Raw genomic sequence first — 26,281 nt, 5'->3', positions numbered from 1 at the left:
ACGCATTGAATAATATTATTTAGCTTTGAGGAAACCAGAAATTATTCTATTCCAAGAAATAAGTAATAATGATAAGAGATGTAATTAATACACCATATATCTTTTAAGCCAAAGCACATTTTTCTGCTCAGAACAACTTTGATTTCTACATTCTTAATCTCCTTTGTCCAGAACAGGAGCCCATTTTAAGCCATTATTTGAGTAGAGTTCATAAACTAAAGCCACTTTTCTTCACAGGATGTTTTCATTTTAGTATTCATACGTAAGCTGCAAAAAGGCAAATGAAAGTACTAAGAATTTGTAGCATAATAAATGCCAATTTACAGTCTGTCAACAGACTTCTATTCTGAACCTGAAAAGTTGCCACAGTACAGGTGAGAACTACATGATTCTTCCATAGACTCAGACTTCGTTTAGTAATATTGTCATAAGATCCGAAAGGAAACCTTAATGGGTCCTTTCAAGGATGCATGATTTTCCGAATAGTTTTTCTCTGGATGCACAGCCTGTTCATTCTTTCAATCCTTTTTTAGTCATTCAGCTTTTGCGATATTTTCTTGATGTTTTTGTTTCTTCTTTTGCTCCTTTTCCCTGGCCTCAATCATCTTGGCCAGTTTCGAAGATAGCACAGCGCTTGCTCAGAAAAGATGGAGTCAGAGCCAAAATAAGGAAGCCATATGGGTCCTTTGCAGCCCATTCCACAGCATACTCAGCCCAAGCCTTTAAGTCAAACATCTTCGTGGAAGCCTTATGCTTGAGTAGTGATCTCTGATTTTGTCCAGGGATTATCAGCCAGTCACAATTTCAGATGACCTTTGGTTGGCTGTCTTCTTTAACTCTACCAATATACTTCTGAGAGAAGGCTTAAATTCTATATACTCCTGTGCACCTCAATTTCGGACCCCAAGTGCAAGCACCCTACATAGTTTAAGGAATAAATATTCTTCTTCTTCCTTCAGGAAAGGATCCACCAGGCTTGCTCTCCCGACCAGACCCACATGGCGCCTGAAGCTAAGGACAGCTCAACAGCCACCCACACTTTCACTTCCTTGTGTTTTCCTCTAGCTCACCCTTCCTCCCCCGCGGGCCCAGCGGGGTGCGAACAGCCTGTGGTCCCGGGAATCAGGGGTCGCCCCCACCACACCCTGGGCCACTGGCCCCGTGGCCACCTCCACTGAGCACTGCCGCCCGCCTCCCCTTCATCTCACAGGGGACACTGGGTTCGGACCCCCACTCCCGACCTATTTGCTGAATTTTATGCTTTGAGAAAAGTCACCTCTCCCAGGCTTTCTACAAGGGAATGCACTCACCAATTAGCACAGCTAGAGACTCTGGTGTCTCTGAAACCTTATGTGGGCCTGCCTGCAACTTCTTCCACGTGACTTCCCGATTAGGTTTGCCGGGTTCTTCTCCAGGAGCACTTAGGCCTTTGCTCCCTCTAGTGTGCATCTGTGGGACTGCATGTTCCCTGGCTCTGTTCCCCAGCAACCCTTAGGCATCTGAAGTATGCCAGCTGTCCATTAGCTCCCCAGAGCCTGGGAGATAAATACCAGTCCTCAGAATGCCAGCTGGATTCATGCTCTGCTCTTCTCTCTCCCTCCTGGGGGTGCTACTCAGTCAGGCATGTCCTCCTGATCGCACCAAGGTGCCCTGGCCTCCGTGTGCCGCACTATGGGCCCCGCTGGTGTTAGTGCTGCTGAAAACTGCCCTCATTCCTTCTAGCTTTCGGCAACCTCCAGACCTCCAAACTGCGTTAGTTCTGTTAGCCCTGGAGTCAGGAGAGACAGACACCAGTCCCTCGAGTGGCCCTCTAAAAGCCTGGAGTGTTGGTCCACGTCTTATGTTCTCTTCCCCAACACCCTGGGACAAGCCGCGCCAGCCAGGGGGTGGGCAGTCACAGAGGAAATGAAAGGCTCTTCTTACACTTCTCTGTGGAGCTGTTGTTGACTCTGCATTTGCCTAGGGGACTACAGCTTCTTGGAAATGGCACCCCCACTCCAGTGTCCTAGCCTGGAGAGTCCTGTGGATGAAGGAGCTTAGTGGGCTACAGTCCAAAGAGTCGTACAGAGTCAGACACAGCAACTAAGCACAGCCCTGCAACTTGTTAGCTGGTTTCTGAGGTTCTCCTAAAGGTATTTTGGTGTTTCTAGGGTTAATTTGGTGTCTCTGTTGGGGATGAGGGCTGAGCCTTCCTATTCTACCATCTTGCTGCCATCACCCTGAGTCTTCTGTTCATTACCGAGAGATCACATGAGGTGTCAAGACGTATAGAGCATGTCAGTCACTCAGTTGTGGCTGGCTTTTTGCGACCCCATGGACAGTAGTCCACCAAGCTCCTCTGTCTGTGGAATTCTCCAGGCAAGAATACTGGAGTGGGTAACCATTTCCTTCTCCAGGGGATCTTCCTTCCCCAGGGATTGATCCTGCATCTCCTGCATTGCAGGCGGACTTTTTGCCATCTGAGCCACCAGGGAAGCCCAGGATGTATAGAGTCCAGTTGTCTAAAAGGTGCTTAACACAGACTTTGAATGAAAGGCTGAATGAGTGACACACAAAGACCCCATCTCCTTTAACTAGTAAGGAAACTAAAGATCAGGAATGCCCAAAGTCCAAGGCCACCTGCAAGCAAGAGATGAGTCTGCAGTGGGTTGAATGGTGTCACCCAAAAAGGCACGCCCACCATAAACCTCAGTTGCGACCTTATTTGGAAATAATAGGGTCTTTGCAGACATAATCCAGTTAAGGGTCTCAAGATCGTCCTGGATTTAAAGTAGGTCACAGTTCCATTGACCGAAGTCCTCCTAAGAGGAAGGAGGGGGAAACCGGAGACAGGGATACAGAATTGAAGATGTCTCATGAAGACAGAGGTAGCTACAGGCCAAGGACTGCCAGCAACCCCAGCAGCCAGGAAAGAGGCATGAAACACATGCTCCCCCAGAGCTTCCTAGAGAACTAACCCTGCTGCCACCTTGGCTTCAGACCACTGGCCTCCAGACTGGGAGAGAATAAATTTCTGGCGTTTTAAGCCCCCAGTTTGTGGTTCTTCATTCCAGCAGCCCTAGGGATCTAATATAGGATGTAACTTCCCACTCAGAGTTGTAACTTCTATTCCCGATCCCACCATAGATCTTGAGAAGGGAGTTGGGTCTGTTAAAAAAAAAAAAAAAAAAACAAAAAACAACTACAGGTCCGAAAATGGAGTCACCTGCAGACAAATACTATCTAACCTAACTACACTTGCAGTGTCTCCCAGGAATGTGACCTTTAACCAGTCAGCTGGAATTAGGTATCTGCATGATGGAACCCCCCCTCCCCCCAAAAGAAGGTGACCCTGCCTAAAGCAATCCACTCTTAGAAACTGTCTTTTTTTCCTAGTCCCCTTTTGCCTGTAAAAGCCTTCATTCTGTACAGCTCCTTGAATCTCTTCCTCATGTGCTGGATGAAATGCTGCCTGATTCAAGAATCTCTGAATAGAGACTTTTCTGGTGGTTCCCTAAGACTGTGCTTCCACTTCAGGGGTCACCGGTTCAATTCCTGGTCAGGGAACTAAGATCCCACCTGCCTCGCAGTGTGGCCAACAAATAAATAATTAAAAAAGAATTGGATTAAATCATGAAAACACTGACAGAGCACAGGTATGTTCAGAGTACTTTATTGGTTCCCATGCTAACCTCACAGTAGCCCTGAAGTGAGGCTCCCACTGTCGGTCCTCTTTATACCTAGAGCTGAGAGTGAGGGAGTTTAAGACACACCCTAGACCCACGCGAGGGCCAGTGACAGGTAGGGACTCCACCCAGGCAGCCCAGCTCGAAAGCCATTCGATTACACTCTCAGAATGTGGGCAGTAGCCGTCCTCCAGCTCAGTGACTTCAGATGGACTGTGGAGGGAAGGAGCAGCAGGCCAGTCCTGGGGCGTCAGGAAACCTTGCTGTGACTAGCATCTCTCCCAGCTCACTACTCAGACAGACCCCTTCGTGGACTTCCCGCTGGGAACACAGAGAAGGTTAGGGTCCTCAGGGACAACATTTGCAATTCTCATCCAGTCTTAATTACTCGGCGGGTACGGTGTTCACTCTCCTCTGGGAGCTGTGAGGAGCAGACTCTCAGAATCCACACTCGCAGCCAATTAGACCTGACCCGGACGCACAGCGCCTCATTTTCTGTGCCCTCAGATTCCCCTCCCAGCCTTCCTCCTAAGCCAGCTCATCTGCGTCGTCGGGCAACTGGCCTCGATACGGTCTACGATGAAGTGAACAATAAACTGGAGACATCGCTGTACAGGACACACGCGGACTCCTGGGGATCGAGCCGGGAGGGGGCGGGGAAGGTTGGCGGACTTCCGGGATGGTGACTGGGTGCATGACGTCACCGCGCCCCATCCAGGCGTTCGCGGAGCCGCCTCGGGATTGGCTGCCGGCAGGTGCGGCGGGAGCTAGAGGCGGAGCTCATTGCCTCAGTGCGCCCTCCTTGTGGTCGAGGGTCTTGCGCCTGGGGGTTGAGACCCGGCCTCGCCCACCTCCCACCGCCCGCCAGGTCTGGGCGTGGCATGCGAGTCCTGCGGATCCACCTGCCCCTCGGCACCTTCTGCCGCCTCCCTTCCGGGGAGCGGGACGGGGGCGAAGTCCAGAGGAGCGTTGCCCTCGGCTCGGCTGGGCTGGGCGGCGTAGGCACAAAGAGGACACTGATGGCCCGCGGGACCGCGCTACAGCCTGGGGACAAATTGAGCCTGGAGCGCACTGAGCCTCTGGAAACACCCATAAAGAGACTGAGTTAAGAGTGTAGGAACTGGGTGGTCCAGTGGTTAAAAATCCACCTTCCAGTGCAGCGGGTGCGTGTTCCATCCCTAACCCTAACCCCTACCCCTAGCCCGGGGAACTAGATACCCCATACTGTGGGGCAGCTAACCCTGTGGGCTGCAACTCCTGGGCATGTGCCCCATAGTGGGGAGAAGCCGGAGTGCCACTACTGAGACCGGATGCCGCCAAAAATAAATATTTTAAAATATAGAGTTTAGAACTCTCAGCTCCCAAAGGTGTGGAGAGTGCAGTTCTTTTGCGAGGAACCCTGGGGTTGGGTTACTGGTGTTTTTTCTGGAGTAGGTTGAGGCCCTTGGTCCTGGGCTGGAATTTTTGGAAGCATTTTGGGAGCCTACAGTTATTCCTGTTTTATTCTTAGGAACATTTGCCTTCAGATAGAGAAGCTATAGATAGACTGAACAACAGATTAAACATTCAAAAATATCTCTGTAAAAATGGCAAAGTCCTTATACTGTGACAATATGAATGGAAGCCCAAAGCAGAAAAATCTTTCTGGGAAAGTTAAAAAATAGCTCAAGTCTCCTCCAGGAGAGTTATTTCACATGAGAAAGAATGGAAGAAAATGCAGAAAGACTGTTGCTAACCTGTATCCTTCAGTCCTGCAGTACTTGTAACTGCTCAGCAGTGAGATGGAAGAAAGAGCCTGTAGACAGTGACAGACAGAGGCATCAGTGTTTTTTGGATGGGCACCTTAACAGGTCAGAGGCAAAGGTCCTGGAGCAACACCCCACTGAGTACAGGGGAGGGCAAGCAGGACGTGGCAGCGGTCTTCACTGGAGGGGGCTGCTCTCAGTTGTAGGGAGCATGATGTTAGAAGCCCCCCTTGGTCAACAGGGGGACTCCCACACAGCTCTGGGTTAGCAACAGTCATGAAGGCTGATGTCTCCTGATGATGACCAAACATACTGGAGCCATTCTGGTCCTTTGGCTAGAACAAATTTTAGCTGGGGGTCAGGCTGATCACTGGAGAAGGCAATGGCAACCCACTCCAGTATTCTTGCCTGGAGAATCCCATGGACAGCAGAACCTGGCAAGCTACAGTCCAAGGGGTTGCAAAGAGTCAGCCACGACTGAGAGACTAACACACACACAGCCTGATCATGCTGGCGATTCCTTATTAAACTTGCAGATAAAGACGGGGATGCAGTGACTTCCCTGGTAGTCCAGTTGTTAAGAATGCAGGGGACTCAGGTGTGATCTGTGGTCAGGGACCTAAGAGCCCACATGCCACGAAGCAACTAAGCCCATGAGCCACAGCTAGAGTCCCTGTGTGAAATGAAGAGCCTGTATGCTGCAACTAAGACCTGAGCAGCTAAATGAATAAATAGTTAAAAAAAATAATAGGAAGCAATCTTTTGCTTAGCATAAGGGTGAGGCAGGGCCAGTGGGGCATGGGATGTACCAAGAGCAAGAGAGCAGCCATTTATGGGGACCGACAGACCATACAATCATAGGAAAAGGCAGAGTTCCATGAAGAATTCAGGTTGTGAAGACTAAATGAGGTGACATATAAAATACCTACTGGGACCTCCCTGGTGCTCCAGGGGTTAAGGTTTCACCCTTGAAACGCAGGGTACGAGGGTTGAATCTCTGGTCCCAAAACTAGGATCCCACATTGCCACAGGGCAGCTAAGCCCATGCTCCACAAAGAGAGAAGCCGAGCAGCCACAATAAAGACCCAATGCAGCCAAAGAGTAAAATGTGTACCACGGTGCCAGGGACGTGGTAGGTCCTCAGAAAAGTGGTAAAATTGCAAAGATCTGAGTTTCCAGATGACTCAGAGTAGGTTTATGAATCATTTTGTGATGATTCCCCGATTTACATATCCGTCAGATAATACAAGGTCACACTGGCTATCCTGGGGACCCAAACAGGGTGATTTGGTTGGACTCCATTAATCCCTAATCAGAGAAGAACAATACATTTTTGAGAGGGAGAGAAATAACACAAGAATGTAAGGTGGAATAGGGGCTGTGAGGTACCCATTTTCCAGCTTACAGGACTCTGAGTAAGTACTGACAGCAGGTTTGCTTACTGCTTGTGCTTGGAGAGAGCCCAGCATTAGGTTAAATCACATCTCGCTCCATAGCCCTGGGCAGTCCTGACAGCCCCATGGTCATGAACTCTGACATGTCCATGGAAGCCTAATAGACACTCTTAAGAATCAGGAAACAGGGATGTCCTGGTGGTCCTGTAGGTTGACTCTGAGCTCCCAATACAGGGGGTGGGATGAACAGATTCGATCTCTGGTCAGGAAACTAGATATCCCCCTGCTGCAACTAAAAAAAATTTTTTTAGAAACATATTGTGCTCTTTGGAGCTCGTTTTCAAAGCATTACTTGGCTTACAATCCTTTTACTCCGGTTATATCACAGTTTAGATTGAGGCATGTTGCAACACATGGACTGTAGCCTGCCAGGCTCCTCTGTCCATGGGATTTTCCAGGGAAGAATACTGGGAGTGGGTTGCCATTTCCTCCTCCAGGGAATCTTCCAGACCCAGGGATGGAATGTGCATCTCCTGTGTTTCCTGCATTGGTAGGCAGGTTCTTTACCACTAAGCCCTCTGGGAAGCTCTTAGAATTGAGGAGTCCATGGCAAAGAAAAGCTGGGTGATTTGTCTGGTGTCACACAGATAGTGGCAAAGACAGGACTGGTACGCTTGCCACCTCCTTGGTAGAGGGAACCTTCCACAGTAATGTTCTTTGTCTAAGTTTAAACCCATATTTAAATCCTGATGAATAGGGACAGGCTCTTCCTTTTATCATTCTTTCATGTTGGAAGACAGGGGTTTTAGTTCCCAGGGGATGGCACTGTCTCCATTTGACTGTTGATGGAATTTCAGGGCCCTGTCTGTCATCAAGGCCTCTGTGTGTGTGCAGCACACAGCTGCATCTGGTGAGTGACAGCCGGAGGGTCTTTGATTTAGTAAAATGCCAAGGCTCTCTCTAGGCTGGGGACTTCCCTGGTAATCCAGTGGCTAAGACTCTGCCCTCCCAATGCAGGGGACCCTGTGTTTGATCCCTGGTTGGGGAACTAGATCCCACATTCCACAACCAAGACCGATGCAGCCAAATAAACAAACAAATATATATTTTTAAAAAGGAAAAGAAGGGCTTCCCTGGTGGCTCAGTGGCAAAGAATCCACCTGCCAGTGCAGGAGACACAGGTTCAGTCCCTGGTCCGGGATCCATAACTGCTGAGCCCACGTACCCTAGAGCCTGTAGTCCACGACAAGAGAAACCCCCACAATGAGAAGCCCATGCACCACAACTAGAGAGCAGCCCCCACTTGCTTCAACTAGAGAAAAGTCCAGGCAGCAATGAAGACCCAGCACAGACAAAAATAAATTAATTAATTACTGAAAAAGTTTTTTTAATAGTAATAGAAGATTGACGATCCCAAGTGCCACAACTAAGACCAAATAAATTAAAAAAAAAAATCTCCAGGCTGAAGAACATCTCCAGAAACACGTACAGTCAACACTGTCACATGGGGCAAAGTTGAGAAAGTCACACTTATTGTCACGTGGAGTAACTGGACAGGACCCTCATCCTCGCTAGCTGCACCCACAGCTGATGACCGTAGATGGAACTTTCTGCTTTCAGCTCTCCGTCTCCAAGGTAAAGGACATCCACACTGCCCCAGTCTCCCCTGACCACAAACAAGCATGGCAACCTTCTCATTAGCTCAGTGAAGACATTCTAGCCCTGACAGATCAGCCAGACTTACTTGGGTTTATACCAAACCACATCCTCAGCAAAACCAAAACCTAAGAGGGTCACAGAAGCTTTAAAAGGAAAAGACAGGCAGGGAGGTGCAGACTGGTTTCAACTATAATCCTCTTGAATTTTCCTGTGTTGAAGGAGGGCTTTTTTTTTTTCCTAATCAAGGTTTTCAAGGCACAGAGCAAAGAAGGAAAACCTGGCATAATACAAAATCGTCATGAAACTAGAAATGCCTGAAATTCAAGACTCTCTGTCGACACAAATAATAACCAGAGTATAACAGGAATGACAAGAGTTTTATTTGAGTCAAACAGGACTGTAGCCTGGGAGACAGCCTCGGAGGAGCTGCTTCGGAGAAGCATGGTTTTCAGCTCAGTTTTATATCTTGTCAGAACAAAGGACATCAAACAAGTCTGGGGTACATTCCTTCAAGGTTTCAAAAAGCAGATGAGCCAATATACAGCGAGTCAAAATGGCCTTGGTGCCTGGGAAGGGAGTCTTACCACTGAAGGAGAAACCAACACTGGCGTCCCAGGCAGGGAGTCTTTTAATATTTATATATTTTTAACATGGACATTCTTTGCTTCTGGTCTGTGAACATGTTAATGATCAAAGCAGATGTACAATGTACATTTGATAGGCCCCAAACAGGCTGTTCTGGTTAGCATCAAATTCAAGTTAACTCCTGTATAAACCAGAATGACTTTCTCATACCTCAGTATGTGAAAACTTCTTCCATTATCCCCAAATCTGCATTTTTAAAACTTTAATTTTTCTTTCTTTTTTTTTTACCTCTGTGCCACGGCCGGAGGCATCCCTCTCCCATCATGGGATGTAGTGGCTTTTCTTCTCAATTAATCAGGAGGCCACAGCTTGGAGGAGTCCTGCCCTTGGCCTGGGCCTCCAGATTACCCAACATTGGTTTCTAATATATCTAATGAAAAAATGGTTTAAGTTGTTTTTTTTTTTTTGACCATTGTAAAAGCCTTTCTTGAATTTGTTACAACATTGCTTCTGTTGTTTTATGTTTTGGTTTGTTTGGCTGCAAGGCATGTGGGATCTTAGCTCCTGGACCAGGGATCGAAACTGCACCGCTGTTAGAAGAATTAAGATTGAAGCCTTGTTCAGGTTTCAGAGACAAAGAAAGCAGAGCAGGCCTCTGACTTGTCCCTAATCTGCCTGGATGCCACCCTGGCTACGTGCCTGCCTGCACTTGCACCGACTTTTACCAGCCAGCTGGGCGGCATCATAGATAAGATAGGGAGTGAGTCTTGGAATTCTCCTGAGCCCTGGAGATCCAACCAGTCTCCTGGGCCTGGAGACTATCAATGCTCATAAGATAAAACAGACAGCATTAACCTGAAACCAGAGCTGAAGTTTGCTCACAGACTGATGGCTATATCAGTCTGTGGCCTGGGATTTTAAGTGGGAATCTCAGAACTGAAGTTTTGAAGTCTCACCCACAAAGTGGACTCACTGCCTGGGACATTTTCCCAGTTCAGACTCCGGACTTGCTGTGACAGGGGATTTCCCAGTGCTGTTTAAGTCTGGATGTTGGTTACAACCCAGTCTGATGATGTATCCTCCGCTGTTTCTATTTCTCTTTTAATGTTAATATATTGAAAGTAAGCTAGATAATTCTCTAATAAATACTGGTATTGTTCATTTGTTTGCAACGTGATTAATTTTGTTAACAAATCCTTTGAACCTGAGATGAAAGTTAAAACTTTTGGCAGAACAACATGCTGCATTAGAAGGCAAAGTTTAACCACTGGGTTGCCAGAGAAATCCTTGTAATGAACAATGAAATGTCCCATCCCTGCATTCTTCCTCCGTAACAGTTACCCCTGGAGTCTCAATACAACGTCTCTTTATTCAGGGAGCTCATAAGCACAAGCACTTGCCAAGGCCAGCCCCTGTGCTCACTCCCTTGGAAATTAGACTGAGCTGTGGATCTTGGGTTTCACTGTCACCAACACAGCTCTGATGAGAACAATCTGGACAGTGCATCTTTGCACACATCCTTAACTGGTTCTTTAGTACCTATTCCTTTTCTCTAGAAGAGCAGATGTTTAGACAGAAGCATTTTTAAAATATTTGCCACATTACAATCCAAACAGCTATTTCCTGTTCTTTTCCAGTCCTGAGTGAGAATATCTATTTCCCCACACACCTTTGTTACTGATGGCAGTTATCCTTTTTTTTTTTTATATTTTATTGGACATTGACTGTTTTGTCATTTTGAAAATTTCTATATTTTGCAGGAGTTTTTTGTTCTTGTTCTCTCTCTCTCTCTCTCTTTTTTTTTTTTTTTGGCATAATGGAGTTTAGTTCTAAAATAAGGAAGCAGTTCTTTTTGATTTCTGGGCATCAGCAGAATTTTGTTGAACAGCAGGGCTGGAACTAGGGTGAAGCAAGTGAGGCATTCTCTGAGGGGTTGGGGCTTATCTCCACAGTTAAATTTTTTAAGTTTAAAAAATATTTTTAAATAAGATAAGTTTTTAAAATGTAGTCTTTTGAAAAATAAAAATTGTTGAACTTCCCTGGAGGTCCAGGGACTAAGCTTCTCAGCCTCCACAGCATGGGCTGCGAGTTTGGTCCCTAGTGGGGGAATTAAGATCCCCCATGCCTCAGGCGTGGTCAAAAAAATCTACAAATAGATGCAAAAAATTCATGATGAACAAGCAAGCAAAGTTTTTTTTTTTTTTTGCAAGCAAAGTTTTAAGAGGAGTTGACCCTGGAGGATTTCCCTAGCCGGCCAGTGGTTAAGGCTCCCTGCTCCCATTGGGCATGGGTCCGATAACCCCGAGGCGGGACCAAGGGTAAAAGAGGACCTGACTGATGCTGCACAACTGCACACCTGCCTCACTCCTTCGCTCTGGTCTGCCCTGGCGGGGACGGCGCTCACTTTTAAAAGGGCCCGCGGATGGCATCCGTACAAACCTCTGCCATCCCTCCGTCCGAGTGCATCACCGTACTGGCCTGTAGGGGCGTACGCACAGCGCATCACACATCAGGTTTGCATCAACATCCCAGGAGGAGGGGCCCGGGCCTGAGTATCCAGAACTCTGAGCTGGGTTTCAAGAATGTATCTGACCTTTCCTTGTATTAAGGCATTCTTTCCAGGAGATTCTGGGCCCTCGACATCCGTGGGAAAGGCACTGGCTCCTCCTCACAGTGACCTTGCTGTGCGGCCAGGGCTGGAGGCTTGCGGGGAGGAGCGACGCGAGGGAGTGACCTGCCCGAAGCTGCGACCAGATCTCGTTCACTCCCTCCCCTCTCTCGGCTCCCCATTCCTGCACCACCCCCAGCAGGGTACACTTCACCCCTGGGCCATCAAAATTGATAAGGAGGTGACTCGGGGCTCTGGCTCCCTGGCATCTGGACACGGAACCAGCAATGGTGCTGCGGGCTGGCAGGCCCTTTTCCTGGAAGATCGGGGACAGAGGCTCCAGTCTCTGATGCCCTGATGGCCTTGGGTCCACCCCAAATGCTCCCAATGTCATACGTGGCCACAAACACAGAGACTGCCGCAATCCCTTTCCATTGACAAGTAGAAGCTCTGGTGGTCTCACCTGCTCCCTCCAACCCACACTGCCCCCCCACCCCCCAGCCCCAGCTTCACCCGTGAGCACCAGACACAGTTTTCCTTCTTCCCACAAAGGCTTCCCTCTCTCCTTCTGTAAAGAATGCCAGGACCTTCGGATGTCCTAGTTATTGAATTAACTGATACCTCTTGTTCTTAATCAGGCCAGGAGAGCACTCTTTCTTACTTCTACCTTTTTAACTTAGGAGTATGTTTACTCATTTATTAAATAGTTTTGCCTTTCTTATCCAATAAAAAGGAAAAAGTACTGTTCAAAAGCAGGGACTCAGGATTCCCATGAAGTGATCAATGAGCCCTTTAAAATTATGATACATCGTGTGCTAAGTCGCTTCAGTCATGTTCTACTTTGTCCAATCCTATGGGCTGTAGCCTGCCAGGCTCCTCTGTCGATCCAGTTCTCCAGGCAAGAATATTGGAGTGGGTAGCCATTTCCTCCTGCAGCGGATCTTCCTGACCCAGGGATTGAACCCGCATTTCTGGCATCACCTGAATTGGCAGAGGATTCTTTACCATTAGTGCCACCTGGGAAGCCCTGCCCTGAAATTAGGCTAGGAAATGTATTAATTAACATATGGGGACAATATAGTGACAAGTGAGAATATAAAAAAAAAACCAAACCGTTATGTACAGTATAATCTCATCTCAAAAATGCACTGGAAGAGGGATGCTTAGGTCTTTCTCTGTCTGGGAGCCAGATACACATTATCACTTTGTGAAAATTCACGGTTGCTTTTCTGGGTGTGTGTTAGTTGCTCAGTCTTGTCGAACTCTTTGCGACCCTTTGGACTGTAGCCTATCAGGCTCCTCTATCCAAGGGATTTTTCAGGCGAGAATACTGGAGTGGGTTGCCATTTCCTTCTCCAGGGGATCTTCCCTGACCCAGGGATTGAACCTGTGTCTCTTGCATTGCAGGCGGATTCTTTACCCACTCAGCCAGCAGGGAAGCCCTTCTGGGTGTATACGACCCATTACTTGAAAGTTCAGTACCGGATTTGGGAAGTAGAGGTAGCTGATAAAAAAATCTGCAAAAAAAAAAAAAAAAACAAACACAAACCCCAATCAATATCTCTGGGTGGTGGACGGTCAGAGATTCCAATTTTCTTCCAGGCACTGTTGTGATTTTCCTCAAAGACAAAGTTTACTTCTATGGTTTAGAAACAATAATTATATATCAACTATGTTGTTGTTTAACTGTTAAGTCGTGTCCAACTCTTTTGTGACCCCATGGACTTGTATCCCGCCAGGCTCCTTTGGCCATGAGATTTCCCAGGCAAGAATACCGGAGCAGGTTGCCCGGTCCTCCTCCAGGGGGTTTTCCCCACCCAGGGATCGAACCTCGGTCTCCTGAGTTGGGAAGCGGGTTCTTGACCACTAAGCCACCAGGAAAACTCTAAAACCAATTGTACTTCAATTAAAAATTGACAAATGCAATGAACTAACTTGCAAAGTAAAAAATAATAGTAAAGTCGTTGCGTTTTTCAAGCTCGTTTATCAAGTTCTGACTCTTCAGGCTACCCACCCGCTTTCTTTCCTTGGAGTCGGGCGGGGGACTTCTCTGAAAGGAGTCCCGCCCTCCAGATATCCGCTCCGCCCCGTACTAGCTCGAGGCCAGGCTTCCCTGGGACGCGCATGCGCATGGACTCGGCTCCGCCCCCCGAGTCGGGGCGGGATGAACGAAACGCCAGCGTTCTGCCGCGCGGCGGCGCAGCCTCGCCGAGGCCTTTAGCTCCCGGGCAGCTCCTGTTTTCCGTGACCTCGTGGCGCAATGGTAGCGCGTCTGACTCCAGATCAGAAGGTTGCGTGTTCAAGTCACGTCGGGGTCAGGTCGGCTTTTTTCCTCCCAAAGTACAGGGGTAGCAGAAGGAGTGGAGTCGAGTCCCATCCCAAGAGATTTGATCTCGCGCAGGTGTTTTATCCCGCCCGCCCTGACGGCTCGTGGGCCCTTTTTCCTCTCGTCGGGAAGACAGAGCTGATGCTCACGGTCCCTCCCGGGACCCGCCATGGGCTGTGCGCCGGGCCTCTTGAGTCACCCCTTCCCGAAGTCAGCCCCTCCCGCCCGACTCACGTCTCCCCTCCCCAGCCCCGCTCCCCGGAGGGTCTCCCGGCGGGAGGTGTCCCCGCGGACTCCGCAGGTGTCTAACCCCTCGGCGGGCTCGGCTGGAAGGTCCAGTCAGCAGGTCTGATGGCCTTGGAACCCGCGGCGGGGGCTGCTCGTGCTCCCCACCACGCCCCCCTCCCAATCCCCCCGCCCCGGACCTGGGGACTGACGGCCGAGCTCTGCGCAGCTCCGATGCCCGGAGATGCCCGGGCAGGTGGAGCCCGGCTTCCACGCAGGTGCTGGTACCCGCTAGCGGGTGGCAAGCACGATCCTGAGAGAGACCAGGACTAGCCCTGCCCTGGAGTGGGCGGAAGGGCCAGCCATAAAGAGCCAGCGTTTCAAATCTCAAATGACGAAAAAATCCCCAGGCTTAGATCTGTGCCTGCAGACTGGAGGAGAGCTGCAGGGCCTGAGGAACTGTAGGCTCAGCCAGCTCAGGGTGGCTCTTCTCTTACTCTCTGTCCATCCGCTGCTGGACCAGGGCCCACTTCCCCTACACCCTGCGCTCAGGACTGACCTTCCTGCCTAGTGGTCCCAGGACCCAGTTTATCACAGGGGCAGTGAGGGGCTGCCCTCTGCTGGTCTCCCTGGTAACTCATGAGCCCACCTGAGGTCAGTTTCCCCTATAACTGCAGTCTCCCCTTCCGGGGAGAAGGCAGCCGTCCTGTCCACCCCTCTGTCCACCTGTCCACCTCTCTGTCCACTGCACACGGTGGGCTGTAGCTCCAGGACTTTCTTCAGAGGCATAAGTTCCTCTATGTTCTATCATCCATGTCGCTGTTGCTGACTCTGGCTCTCTCTTCTGCCTTGAAACTAGGCAAGCACGAGGCTGGTAGGTAGTCTTGCAGGCCACCAGGAGCACATCCGTACAAGCCCAGACATCACAAGTGGAAAGGAAAAACATGTCAAGGGGTTCTTCGCAGGAGACAATGAGGGACCAAGGGAGTACTGGGGAGATTTCCCCGTGCCTTTTGTGCACCTGGTTGGAAGAATTGAGAGATTAGATCCAAAGGGAGTAGCCCTTACTTTCGTGAATAACAATGTAAAAAGACTCCTCTGGGTTCCTGAAAACAGAATAAAACCCACAGGATCCATACTTCACCTACAGCTGTTCAGTTTCCCTTACTCTCATGACCAGAAAAGAAAGGAACGTGGAAAGACAGACACAGAATGACCTGGTCACAGGAGCTAATAATCTATGGACATTACCAGAAAACATGGTGAAGCTGATTCTCAAAAATGGCTTTTTATACCACTTTGAATAACTCTTCTTGCGTATTGTCAGTGAAATCTATGTATGTTTTTACTGTACAGTTTGAGTACAGGAGATTTACATGAAACAAAAAGAATTAATAGATTTTAATTAACTTTAATAGAATCAGCATGACCTTCTAAATGTTAATATCAAATATATGCAGCAATATTGTATTTATTTTGTTTAAAATTTTTCATAAATGAAAAACAACATCAGAAAATGAATTACTAAGTAAAAGAAAAAATTGTTTCTCTCTGGAAAAATAAAGCAAGTTGCACAAAAACTTTAAACACACAAAATATGTAGACACATACTCTGCATGTTAACATGTAGGACTGTGGGTGGGAGACACACCAGCTCTGGGAGAGCGGTAACCACTGGCTTGTCCTGAGTTGGCAACAGGGACAATAGTTGGAAAAGCTGCCAGTTACTGATCAGAGGTGGGGTGTTTGAGACCCACTGTTACAGGGGTTGTTTAGCTTCCAGGTTTTTATAGGAGATGACAGGCTGCCTTCCTGGGCTGGTCACTGTCGATAAGGGGTTGGTTTCCTGGGCGTGCTGCTGCCCACTGTGAATTGGGCTCTATTTTTATACTGGTTTGGCTATCATCCATGTGTATATTCAGTCTCTCAGAGGTTGTTTATTCCCCAGCTGTCTCCCTGCAGGGTCCCTGGAAACCTCGGCCTGGATAAACGTCCATGGTTCCTGTGGAGTAATCCTGCCACAGGCCCTCTCTGTCCCCAAGTGCTGGGACCCACGCCTTCCCTCAGGTCTGCATGCCCAGGGCGGACAAGGCACCCCATCCCTCCCAACCTCAGGTGACTGTGCTGTTCAGGACTCTGTGTGCCCGAGGCCAAACAAACTAAAATGGAGGCATTTGGAGCAGAGAAAGGTTTATTGCAGGATTGAGCAAGGGGGATGGATGGCTTGTGTCGTCCTCAAACGCCGAACTCCCTGAAGGGTTTCAGCAAACGTCTTAAAAAATATTCATTTATTTAGCAGTACCATGTCTTAGTGGCGGCATGCAGGGCCTGCAGAATCTGCTCTGCAGTATGCGTGATCTTAAGTTGCAGCTGTAGCATGGGGGATCTAGTTCCCTGACCAGGAAACGAACCAAGGCCCCCTGCATTGGGAGCATGGAGACTTAGCCACTGGACCACCAGGGAAGTCCCAGGAAAGCATTTAGAAAGGCCAGGGGAAGGAGGGCATTCCCAGGGTCTGTGGTCAGCCCGTTTGCAATTCTCTGATTGGTTGATGGTGAGGTCACAAGGTGGGGTCACAGGGGTTCACAGTATCAGTCCTTAGGCCCTTTAGGTCTGGGGCAATTAATCATGTGTGAGTTTCTCCCATTTGGTGGTGGTTTTTAACATCTGCAAACTCAGGAAGTATTCCTGAGATGCTGTAATCTGGGAACTTCACAGAGGAACTATAGCAGAGGGGGAGGGGATCTGTTCTGGGAAGGCCCCGCAAGGTCTCAGCAGCACAAACCAAGGTCTTTGACCTGCTTTCTCTTTCCTCCCCATGCCCACTTGAACTTGAAACTCATTACCCCAATCTTCAGGTGTCAGTGCCACTCCCCACCTTGTGAGGGGCAGCCTGGCTCAAGGGGTGAGCTTAGTCCTGAGGGACATGACCAGGACAGAGGGCTCCCTGCGACCCAGCTCACTAGAGCTACCCTTTGCGGAGACAACTCTAGCAAGCTGGAAGAAACGGCATGAGGTCTGCTGACTCTGTGCTCCAGGGAACACACATTCTCCAGGGGACACACTGAACTGACAGCGGCGGAGAAGGGAGATGAAAGCGGCCGAGGAAAACCTGGACATACCTTCAAGTGTTCTGAGCAGACGGCAGAAGGAGATCTCATTTGTACAAAACACATCCTGCTCCACAAGGCTGGAGAAGAACACACCAGATTGTCAGCATTGCTTCTCTAGGGTGGTGAGATATTTGTCTGCATTTTCTCACTTTTCATCAACAGTGAAGAATCTGGAATCCAGTATGCCCGTCTGGAGCCTGGCCCTGCCTCAGTATGACCTGGACAATTACTGTCACCTCTCAGTACTTGGTACAGGCAGTAAAGAATCTGCCTGCAATGCAGAAGACGTGAGACTCGGGTTCAATCCCTGGGTTGGGAAGATCCCTTGGAGGAGGAAACAGCTACCCAATCCAGTATTCTTGCCTGGAGAATTCCATGGGCAGAGGAGCCTGGCAGGCCACAGGCCATGGGGTCACAAAGAGTTGGACACCACTAAGCAACTAACACACACACTCAGTGCCTATGTCCTTGTCTGTAAAGTGGGAGCCACCAGGGTTCCTGGCTCAGAGGACAAACGAGAGAACTGAGGGGGTGGATTTACACAGGGCGCTTCAGACACTACAGACCCTCCTGCTGTGATCAGAATGACTTTTCTAAGGTTATTGCTATTTCCAAGGCCAAACCCCCTTCTCAGTAAAAGAGGATTGCATCAGCGGAACCACAGCGTGTCCTGCCTCCCCTCTGACCCAGACACTCTGTGCACTATGTGCTGGGACAAGGCTCTGCAAAACCCTACCAAGGTCCCCCACTTGGGCCTCTCAACTGGCCCCCAGGTCGGGGCTCCGACCACAGGTGGGAACCAAGCAAGGAGGAAGCTGGACTGCAGCGGCCAGCAGAGGGCGCCAGAGGCGAACCCAGCCGAAGAGGGCCGTTAACCGCGAGCATCTTTTTCCCTCCAGCGAAGCGAACGCGGAGCCTTCTTGTTTGAGCGCCTCTGGGAGAATTTCTGGAAAGCGATGTGACCCTCGTCTGTTTTCAAGTAGTCATCTAACACTTTCACCGTATGTAATCGTTGCAGGGGTTGGCATATTGTAAATAGTAACGTTAAAATAAAGGGCTACATCATTAGTTTAACTATAACCCAGGAAATATTAATACCGCCAGGATTTGATACTAGGATGAATTTAAAAATATAAGGACAAGCTCTTCTTTATTAGACAGTTTGCATGTTTCCTCTTTCTCTTTGTATTTTCAGTCCCCTCCTGCCATAAATTTATAATAACATGATATACTTTTAAAAGTATACTTTTCTCTACAAAGATGCAAATATAAATTATAAAACATAATTTCATAAAATTAAATGTGTTGGACTTCCCTGGTGGTCCATTGGTTAAGACTCCACACTTCCAATTCAGGGACTGTGCGTTTAATCTGTGGTTAGGGAATTAAGATCCCGTGGGCCGCACAGCAAGGCTGAAAAACAAAAAAAAAATAAAATATTTCCTGATATCTTAGAGATCTGAAGTGTTCATTTTTCTTTGAAACTGAATCAACACTATAATAATGTTAGCATAGTACTGATACAAACTGTACAAGTATGAGTTTTGATAGTAAAATTTGAAATGATCAAATTGCCTCTTTAAACAAATCTTAAATTTTATACCAGAGTATAGCTGATTCACAAAGTTGTGTTAACGAATTGTCTCTTTGTTTGGCTCTTCAGAAGTGTTTACACGCTGGGATGGCATCTCTAGGGAGGAGCTGGCTGGGTGAGAAGCGGCTTTTTCTTGACGAAAGACTCTGTCAGGGAGAAAAATGATTTCCTCTGCCCTTCTAGGTTCTTCTGGCTGGTCTAAGAGAGACAGAGTAACAGGAGAAAATCAAGTACAGTTTAATGTTGAAACCATTTCCCTCAGATAGGGACTTGAACTTGACCAAAACCCAGTCTTCCAACTAAGATCACAGACCTGGTTTCAGGACCTAATGAAGCTCAGGTCCTTGATGTCTCATCGCAGAAAGCATTCAGTGAGAGACAAAATGATAGATAACAAGTGGATTTATTTAGAGAATCACACTCCACAGACAGAGTGTGGGCTGTGTCAGAGGGTGAGTACGGCCTTGAGATATCATGTGGTGAGCTTTCAAGGCCTGGGTGGTTTCACAGGCTAAACCACAGGCTAATGAGGGGAAGATTATTCCAGTTGTTCTGGGGAAGGGGCAGAGATTTCCAGGGATTGGGCTACCACTCACTTTTTGTTTTTGTTTTTTTCCCAAGTTCTTCACTATTCTGTTTTTTAAAAAAATACATTTATTTATTTTAATTGGAGGATACTTGGCAATATTGTGATTGTTTTTGCCATGCATCAACATGAACCGGCCATAGGCATATATGTGCCCCCCAATCCTGAATCCCCCTCCCACCTTCCTTTCTACTCTATCCCTCTAGGTTGTCCCAGAGCTTTGGGTCCCCTGCTTCATACATAGACTTTTTGATCTTTGATGGTTGCCTTTAGAACTCTCATGGTGCCTCTGGGTGTGTCATTTAGCTTGCTGATGTGTTACAGTTAGCAAATACTGAGGATCAAGGTCTAGGCCTCTGAGTCACCTAGGTCATGCCCCGCTCCTTCCCTCCTGTTTCAATATCAGGGACTTCCGGGGGGTCCAGTAGCTAGGACTTTGGGTTCCCAATGGAGGGGGCCTGGGTTCCATTCCTTGTCAGGGAACTAGATCCCACATGCCACAACTAAGACCCAGCACAACCAAATAAATAAATAGGACACAATGGATACTCTTTAAGGCCCATCCAGCATTAACACTCTAGTCTTCTCTTCAGCCTTATTACTCTGCGTGTGGTCCTCAAACCTGCAGCAGAGACTGCCTGGGAGGAGAAATGCAAGACCCAGACCCCACCCCAGCGCCACTGACCCCTTGTTCATCATTCAGTTGTGTTTGACTCTGTGACTCCAGGGACTGCAACACGTCAGGCTTCCCTGTCCTTCACTGTCTCATGGAGTTTGTTGCTCAGACTCATGTCCATCGATTCGATGATGCCATCCAGTCATCTCATTCTGTCACGTACTCCTCCTCCTGCCCTCAATCTTTCCCAGCATCAGGGTCTTTTCCAATGCGTCAGCTCCTCGCATCAGGTAGCCAAAGTAGTAGAGCTTCAGCTTCAGCAACAGTCCTTCCAATGAATATTCGGGACCGATTTCCTTTAGGATTGACTGGTTTGATCTCCTTGCTGTCCAAGGGACTCTTCAGGAGCCTTCTTCAGCACCACAGTTCGAAAGCATTGATTCTTCAGCGCTCAGCCTTCTTTATGATCCAAATCTCACATTTGTACATGTGAGATGCTTTTAAAAACATCTCCGGGTGATCTGCAGATGCTCTCCTACATAAATTTGAGGCTCCTCAGAGGGAAGAATGAAACAACCCACATGAATATAAATACATACCTTTTATAGACTCGAGGGGCTAGGATGCCCCCTGGCAGTGGAGAAACGACGTCTTCATTTCTGAGCCATTTCTCCCATCTGACTCCATGGAATTTCTGCAAGTTCGGTGTTTTGTTCCTAGAAACAACAGATACTCACAACCCATTTTCTGGGTGACAGGTGTGCAGATGAGCAGAGTTGGATAGTCCTATCGCCTCATCACCTGATGTAAAATTATGAGCTTTTATTCCACCTTCTCTGGAACCAGGCAGAAGTAACTTGCAGACTCCTCCTCTGCCACTCATTAGCCACTTAGCCCTGGGCAAGTTACTCAGCTGACGGACTCGGTGAACTACCCCCCTGAAGAAACAGATTAGTAACCCGTCCAGGGTGGTTTCGAGGATTATGAACTCCCAGAGGAAAGCACTTGCCAGAGTCCTGGATTGAGGTGGGGGTTGGTGATGTGATGGAAAGAGAGTGTTGTTACATAAGATCACAGGCAGGGATATGACATGCTTATGGCTGTTGTATTAGTCAGCTTGGGGTGCCGTTACAAAATACATCAAAGATGGAGTGTCTTAAACAACAGAAATTACCTTTGTCACGGTTCTGGAGGCTGGAATTCGCAGAGAAAGTGCCAGCTGACCCAGTTCCCGGTGAGGACTCTCTTCCTGGCGTGTGGACAGCCGCCATTTTGCTGCGTCCTCGCAGGGCCTTTCTCGGTCATGCGTGGGCCCGGAGATCTCTCTTCCCCTGTTAGAGCCACCACTCTCGTCAAGTTCCACCCTTGTGACCTCATGACACGTTAATTACCTCCAGATTACCTCCTCTCCTGGAGCTTCTCTGGTGGTTCAGATGGTAAAGAATCTGCCTGCAATGTGGGAGACTCGGGTTCAACTCCTGCATTGGGAAGATCCCCTGGAGAAGGAAATGGCAACCCACTCCAGTATTGCCTTGAGAATCCCATGGACAGAGGAGCCTGGCGGGCTACAGTCCACGGGGTCACAAAGAGCCAGATACAACTGAAGTGACTTGGCACGGCATATTTCATGTTAAGATTCTTGTTATGAATTTTTTTAATGTATGTATTTATTTTTAGCTGCACTGCATCTTTGTTGCTGCATGTGGGCTTTCTCTAGTTTCAGTGAGCAGGGCTGCTCTCTAGCTGCAGTGCATGGGATTCTCATCGCAGCGGCTTCTCTTGTTGTAGAGCACAGCTTTCAGTGGGTGTGGCTCAAAGGCTCTGTGGCACAGGGGTTCAGTTGCTTCTCGGGCACATGGAAGCTTCCCGGACCAGGGACTGAACCCGTGTCCCATGCATTGGCTGGCAGATTCTTAACCTCTGGACCAGCAGGGAAGCCTTCAGGCATTGTTTCTGAAGCTCTGCCACAGTACAACTGAAGCGACTTAGCACGCATGAGCACACAGCACGGAAATGCCTGTGCTCTGGCCAGAGAGCCTTTCACTTTGATTCTTTTAATCCCAGTGGATGAAAAATGGAAGACACCAAGACAGAGACAGGTAAACAGTTTTGTAGGCATGTTATTCCCTATGGAATGTAACCCGCAGAAGACAGGTGAAAGCTACAAGGGTAGCTTTGCAAGTAGACAACTTCAAAGTGTTCCCCAAATCCCCCACAACTACACAGTGGTTTTACCTGCTGTCAGAGGTGAATCTTTGGAGGGTGTTTTCTAGCTATTGGCTCTAGCAGTGGTGGGGGGGTTGCTATGGGTCTGTGTAAACAATAACTTCCGGGAGCTGAATTGCTATGGATATATTATTACTAACCGAAGTCCATACTTAACTCAGATTCCTTAGTTCTTGCTTAAGGTCCCTTTTCTGTCCCAGGGTCCCACTCAAGCACCATGGCACGTTCTGCCCTCATTTATCTTAGGCTCCTCTTGACTGTGACAGTTTATCAGAATGTTCTTGTTTGGGTTGATGTTGACAGATTTGAAGAGTGCTTATCAGGTATTTTCATAGAATATTTCTCCATTGGGATTTGCCTGATGTTTTTCAGATGATTAGACTGGAGGGTTATGGTTTTGGGGAGGAAGACCACAGAGATAAAGTGCCATTTTCATTACATCCTATCAAGATGCCCTCCTCCCCCAAAATCCCTGTCCCCCGGAACCTCAGATGTGACCTGATTTGGAAACAGGGTCTTTGCAGATGTGATGAGGTTAAGATGAGGTCACATGGGTTAGGGTGGGCTCTGATCCAGGGACTGGTGTCCTTTAAGGAGAGAAAACAGACACAGAGGCAGAGGTTGGAATTATGCTGCCAGGGGCCAAGAGATGCCAACAACTCCCAGAAGCCAGGAGAGAGCCCTGGAGCAGATGCTCCCTGAGCTCCAGAGAAGGAACCAGCCCTGTCAGCTCCTGCATTTTAGACTTCTGGCCTTCAGCACTATGAGAGAATATACTGCTGTTGGTTTAAGCCACCAGTTACAGCACCCCTAGGTACACACTTAAGTACATACTATGAGCCTGATTTATCACTGTTGATGTTAACCTTGGTCATGGGGCTGAGGTCGTTTTTGCCAGGTTTCTCTGCTATAAAGTCACTATCTCCCCCTCCACACACACGCCCTTCTATGGTGTGCTCTTTGGAAGGAAGTCCCTGTACACAGTCCCATTGTACTTTATTTGTAAAAACTAACTGATTCATTAATTTTGGGCTGCCCTGGGTCTTTGTTGCTGTGTGTGGACTACTCTCTAGTTGTGGCTCCCTAGCTCGGTAGCTGTGGTGAGTGGGCTCAGTTGCTCCACTGCATGTGGAAACATCCCAGACCAGGGATTGAACCTGTGTCTCCTGCGTTGGCAGGAGGATTCTTAACCAATGGACCACCAGGGAAGTCCCCACAGTCCTTTAAAGAGTTGGGAATGCTCCATGTCATAGGAGGGTTTATTTGAAGGCTCTTGAGAGTCCCTTGGACAGCAAGGAGATCAAACCAGTCCATCCTAAAGGAAATCAACTCTGAATATTCATTGGAAGGACTGATGCTGAAGCTAAAGCTCCAATACTTTGGCCACCTGATGTGAAGAACTGAGTCATTGGAAAAGACCCTGATGCTGGGAAAGATTGAAGGCAGGAGGCGAAGGGGACGACAGAGGATGAGATGGTTGGATGGCATCACCGACTCAACGGACATGAGTTTGAGCAAACTCCAGGAGATGGTGACGGTCAGGGAAGCCTGGCATGCTGCAGTCCATGGGGTCACAAAGAGTCAGACACAACTAAGCAACTAAACAACAACAATCATGAAAGAGGCTTTTCTCCTTCCAGTATTCTCATATATGTTATTACCAACCTAAAGGACTGATCATATCTGTTGAAGGACTTAAGTGTAGCAACTTTTAAAATTCCTTTAATTAATCCTGTTGGCTTTATCCCCATGTAATTCCTTTGGACCATCTGGAATTATAACCATGAACGATGCTTTGATTTCTTCTCAATAGTTATACATCACATTTCTGTTTCATGACTTCTAACGTTGATCAGGATACCAGAAGACTATTAAAGAGCTGGGCTTGGAGATCTAGCATACATCCTAGCATTTTTGTCTGGTGGGACCCTCCATGTAACTCTGGTGGGACTCTTGCCAGTGACAGACAGCACCCAACCTTTCTGGTACAGAGTTGAGCCGAAGGTTTTGGGTCCAGCCAAACAAGATCCTATTTCCCTGGCCAGGGTGGCAAAGGCGGGCAGGAAACCTAAACAGGGCCAACCAATTTTCTCCGTTTTTAGTTTGTTTGGTCCCAAAGAGAAGTGGGGAGGGTCTTATTATCTGGATCACAAGGTAGGAAAGATGGGAATGAGGATTGGGAGAGGCTACCCTCCTGAACAAGCAAAAAGGGGCTGCCTACAGAGAAAGATGAGGCCGAGTAGTGAAGAGCAAATAGTAGGGAGGGGACTTCCATAGTGGTCCAGGTTAAGAATCTGCCTTCCAGGGCAAGGGACTTAGGTTTGATCCCTGGTCGGGGAACTAAGATACCGCATGCCACTGCCGGGCAACTAAGCCGAGCGCTGCAACTAGAGAGAAGCCTGCACACCGCGATGAAAGACTCATGGAACTAAGATCCCACATGCCTCAATGAAGGCAAGACTCCATGCACTCAATAAAATAAAATAAAATAAATTAATTTTTTAAATGGTTAAGATAAGAGGGCGGGAAGACAGATGCAGAGGCAGAACACTCATGACCTTGTAAATCCCTGAAGCCAGACTTCCAACTGTGTGACCCTCTCAGGATTTATGTTTCCCTTTTTGTAAAGTTGGGCCTATTAAAACAGAATGAACTGACTGTTACTGAAATCACTCTTGTTTTGGTGGCTAACTTTTCTTAGGCCATTACCCTGTACCAACCAGGCTGAGAGCACTTAGTCCATCTCATTTTTTTTTTTTAAAGATACTTTTGGCCACCTGACTTGAGGGATGTTAGTTCTGCAGGGGAGGACTGAACCCTTGTCACTGGCAGTGAAAGTGCAGAGTTCCAACTACTGGACCATACCATCTCATTTAATCCTCACCACAAAGGGCAGTTGTAGATATGGTTTCGAGTTCACAGATGGGAAAACTGAGGCTCTGAGGGACCAGCAAGTTGCTGGTGCTCTCCTCATAGACCCTGGTGGTGTCTCCGGAGCCCAGGTTTGCTGACACACAGCCTCTTGGTCCCCTTGCCAACAAACACTTGGCACTGGCCGTTTGCCTCTACCAGGATGCAGTCACTGGCCACTGCAGCCCCAACCTTCATCACACCCTGAAAGGATTTCAGAGTGGAGATCAGGAATGAGGCTGTCTGCTCTGGGAAAATCCTGGCAGAACAAGCCTGCAGAAGATATTCTCAGGAGAAGATTTTCTGAGCCTAATTTTTGCATCTCCTCATGTCTAGAAAAACACTAAAATCATGAAGGGGGACATCTGCTCCTGACCAGCAGCAAACCTTTGCCAAAGAGTGTGTTTGACTGCACACTGGCCCGTTCACTAAAATAGTGCATAGTACTGACGCCCCTCTACCCCCACCTCCCATTTTTGGAGGAGTTCCTCAGAGCGCTCTGAAATGTCACCTTCCAGGCTATAATCCTCATTTTGTCCACAATAAAACTTAACTCACAACTCTCTCACGGAGCATTTTAAAAATCAATACCCTTATCCAGCTGTTGGATAAACATCCAAGACCAGAGAACCTGAGTCCTGGAGCTTGAAAATGTGGCCTTGTGCGCTATCCTGGCAGAGTCTAAGTTAACGAACGGGCGCACGCGGGCGGGGTGGGGAGAGAAGAGCGTCCGCAGTCAAGTCCTATGCGGTCTCCCAGCCCTGTGCGCAGAGAAGGCGCTCCGGAGCCGGAGGTGTCTGGCTGCCGGGGCGGACCCTCAGTGGCCAACCTGCCAGCGCTTCCACGAGGCTTTCACCCCAAGCCCTGGGAGGCGCGGAGCCGGCGAGCCTAGCTCCTGAGGGCCCAAGCACCCTGCCCCCGCCGCGCTTTCCACTTTCTGTTTCTTTCCGGAGCTTCCTTCAACTTTGTATTCGGAGACCCTGAGTTGGCAGGCCTTTGCCAGCGAAGCGGGCGACCTGGGCCGGGCGG

General features: G+C 48.4%; 1 non-coding gene and 1 pseudogene across 1 annotated transcript; one reads left to right on the top strand and one right to left on the bottom strand.

Moving 5' to 3' along the window:
• Nucleotides 1-518: 518 nt before the first annotated feature.
• Nucleotides 519-735, bottom strand: LOC138084783 (small integral membrane protein 15-like; annotated as a pseudogene).
• A 13,167-nt stretch (nt 736-13,902) lies between these two features.
• Nucleotides 13,903-13,974, top strand: TRNAW-CCA (transfer RNA tryptophan (anticodon CCA)). Its single transcript has one exon. It is a non-coding gene; the product is annotated as a tRNA-Trp (tRNA).
• Nucleotides 13,975-26,281: the final 12,307 nt, after the last annotated feature.

Source organism: Capricornis sumatraensis, chromosome 8, assembly GCF_032405125.1.
Source record: "Capricornis sumatraensis isolate serow.1 chromosome 8, serow.2, whole genome shotgun sequence".
Taxonomy (NCBI): Eukaryota; Metazoa; Chordata; class Mammalia; order Artiodactyla; family Bovidae; genus Capricornis; species Capricornis sumatraensis.
Note: the sequence above shows the minus strand (reverse complement) of the source record. Positions and strands in the feature narration are given on the sequence as shown.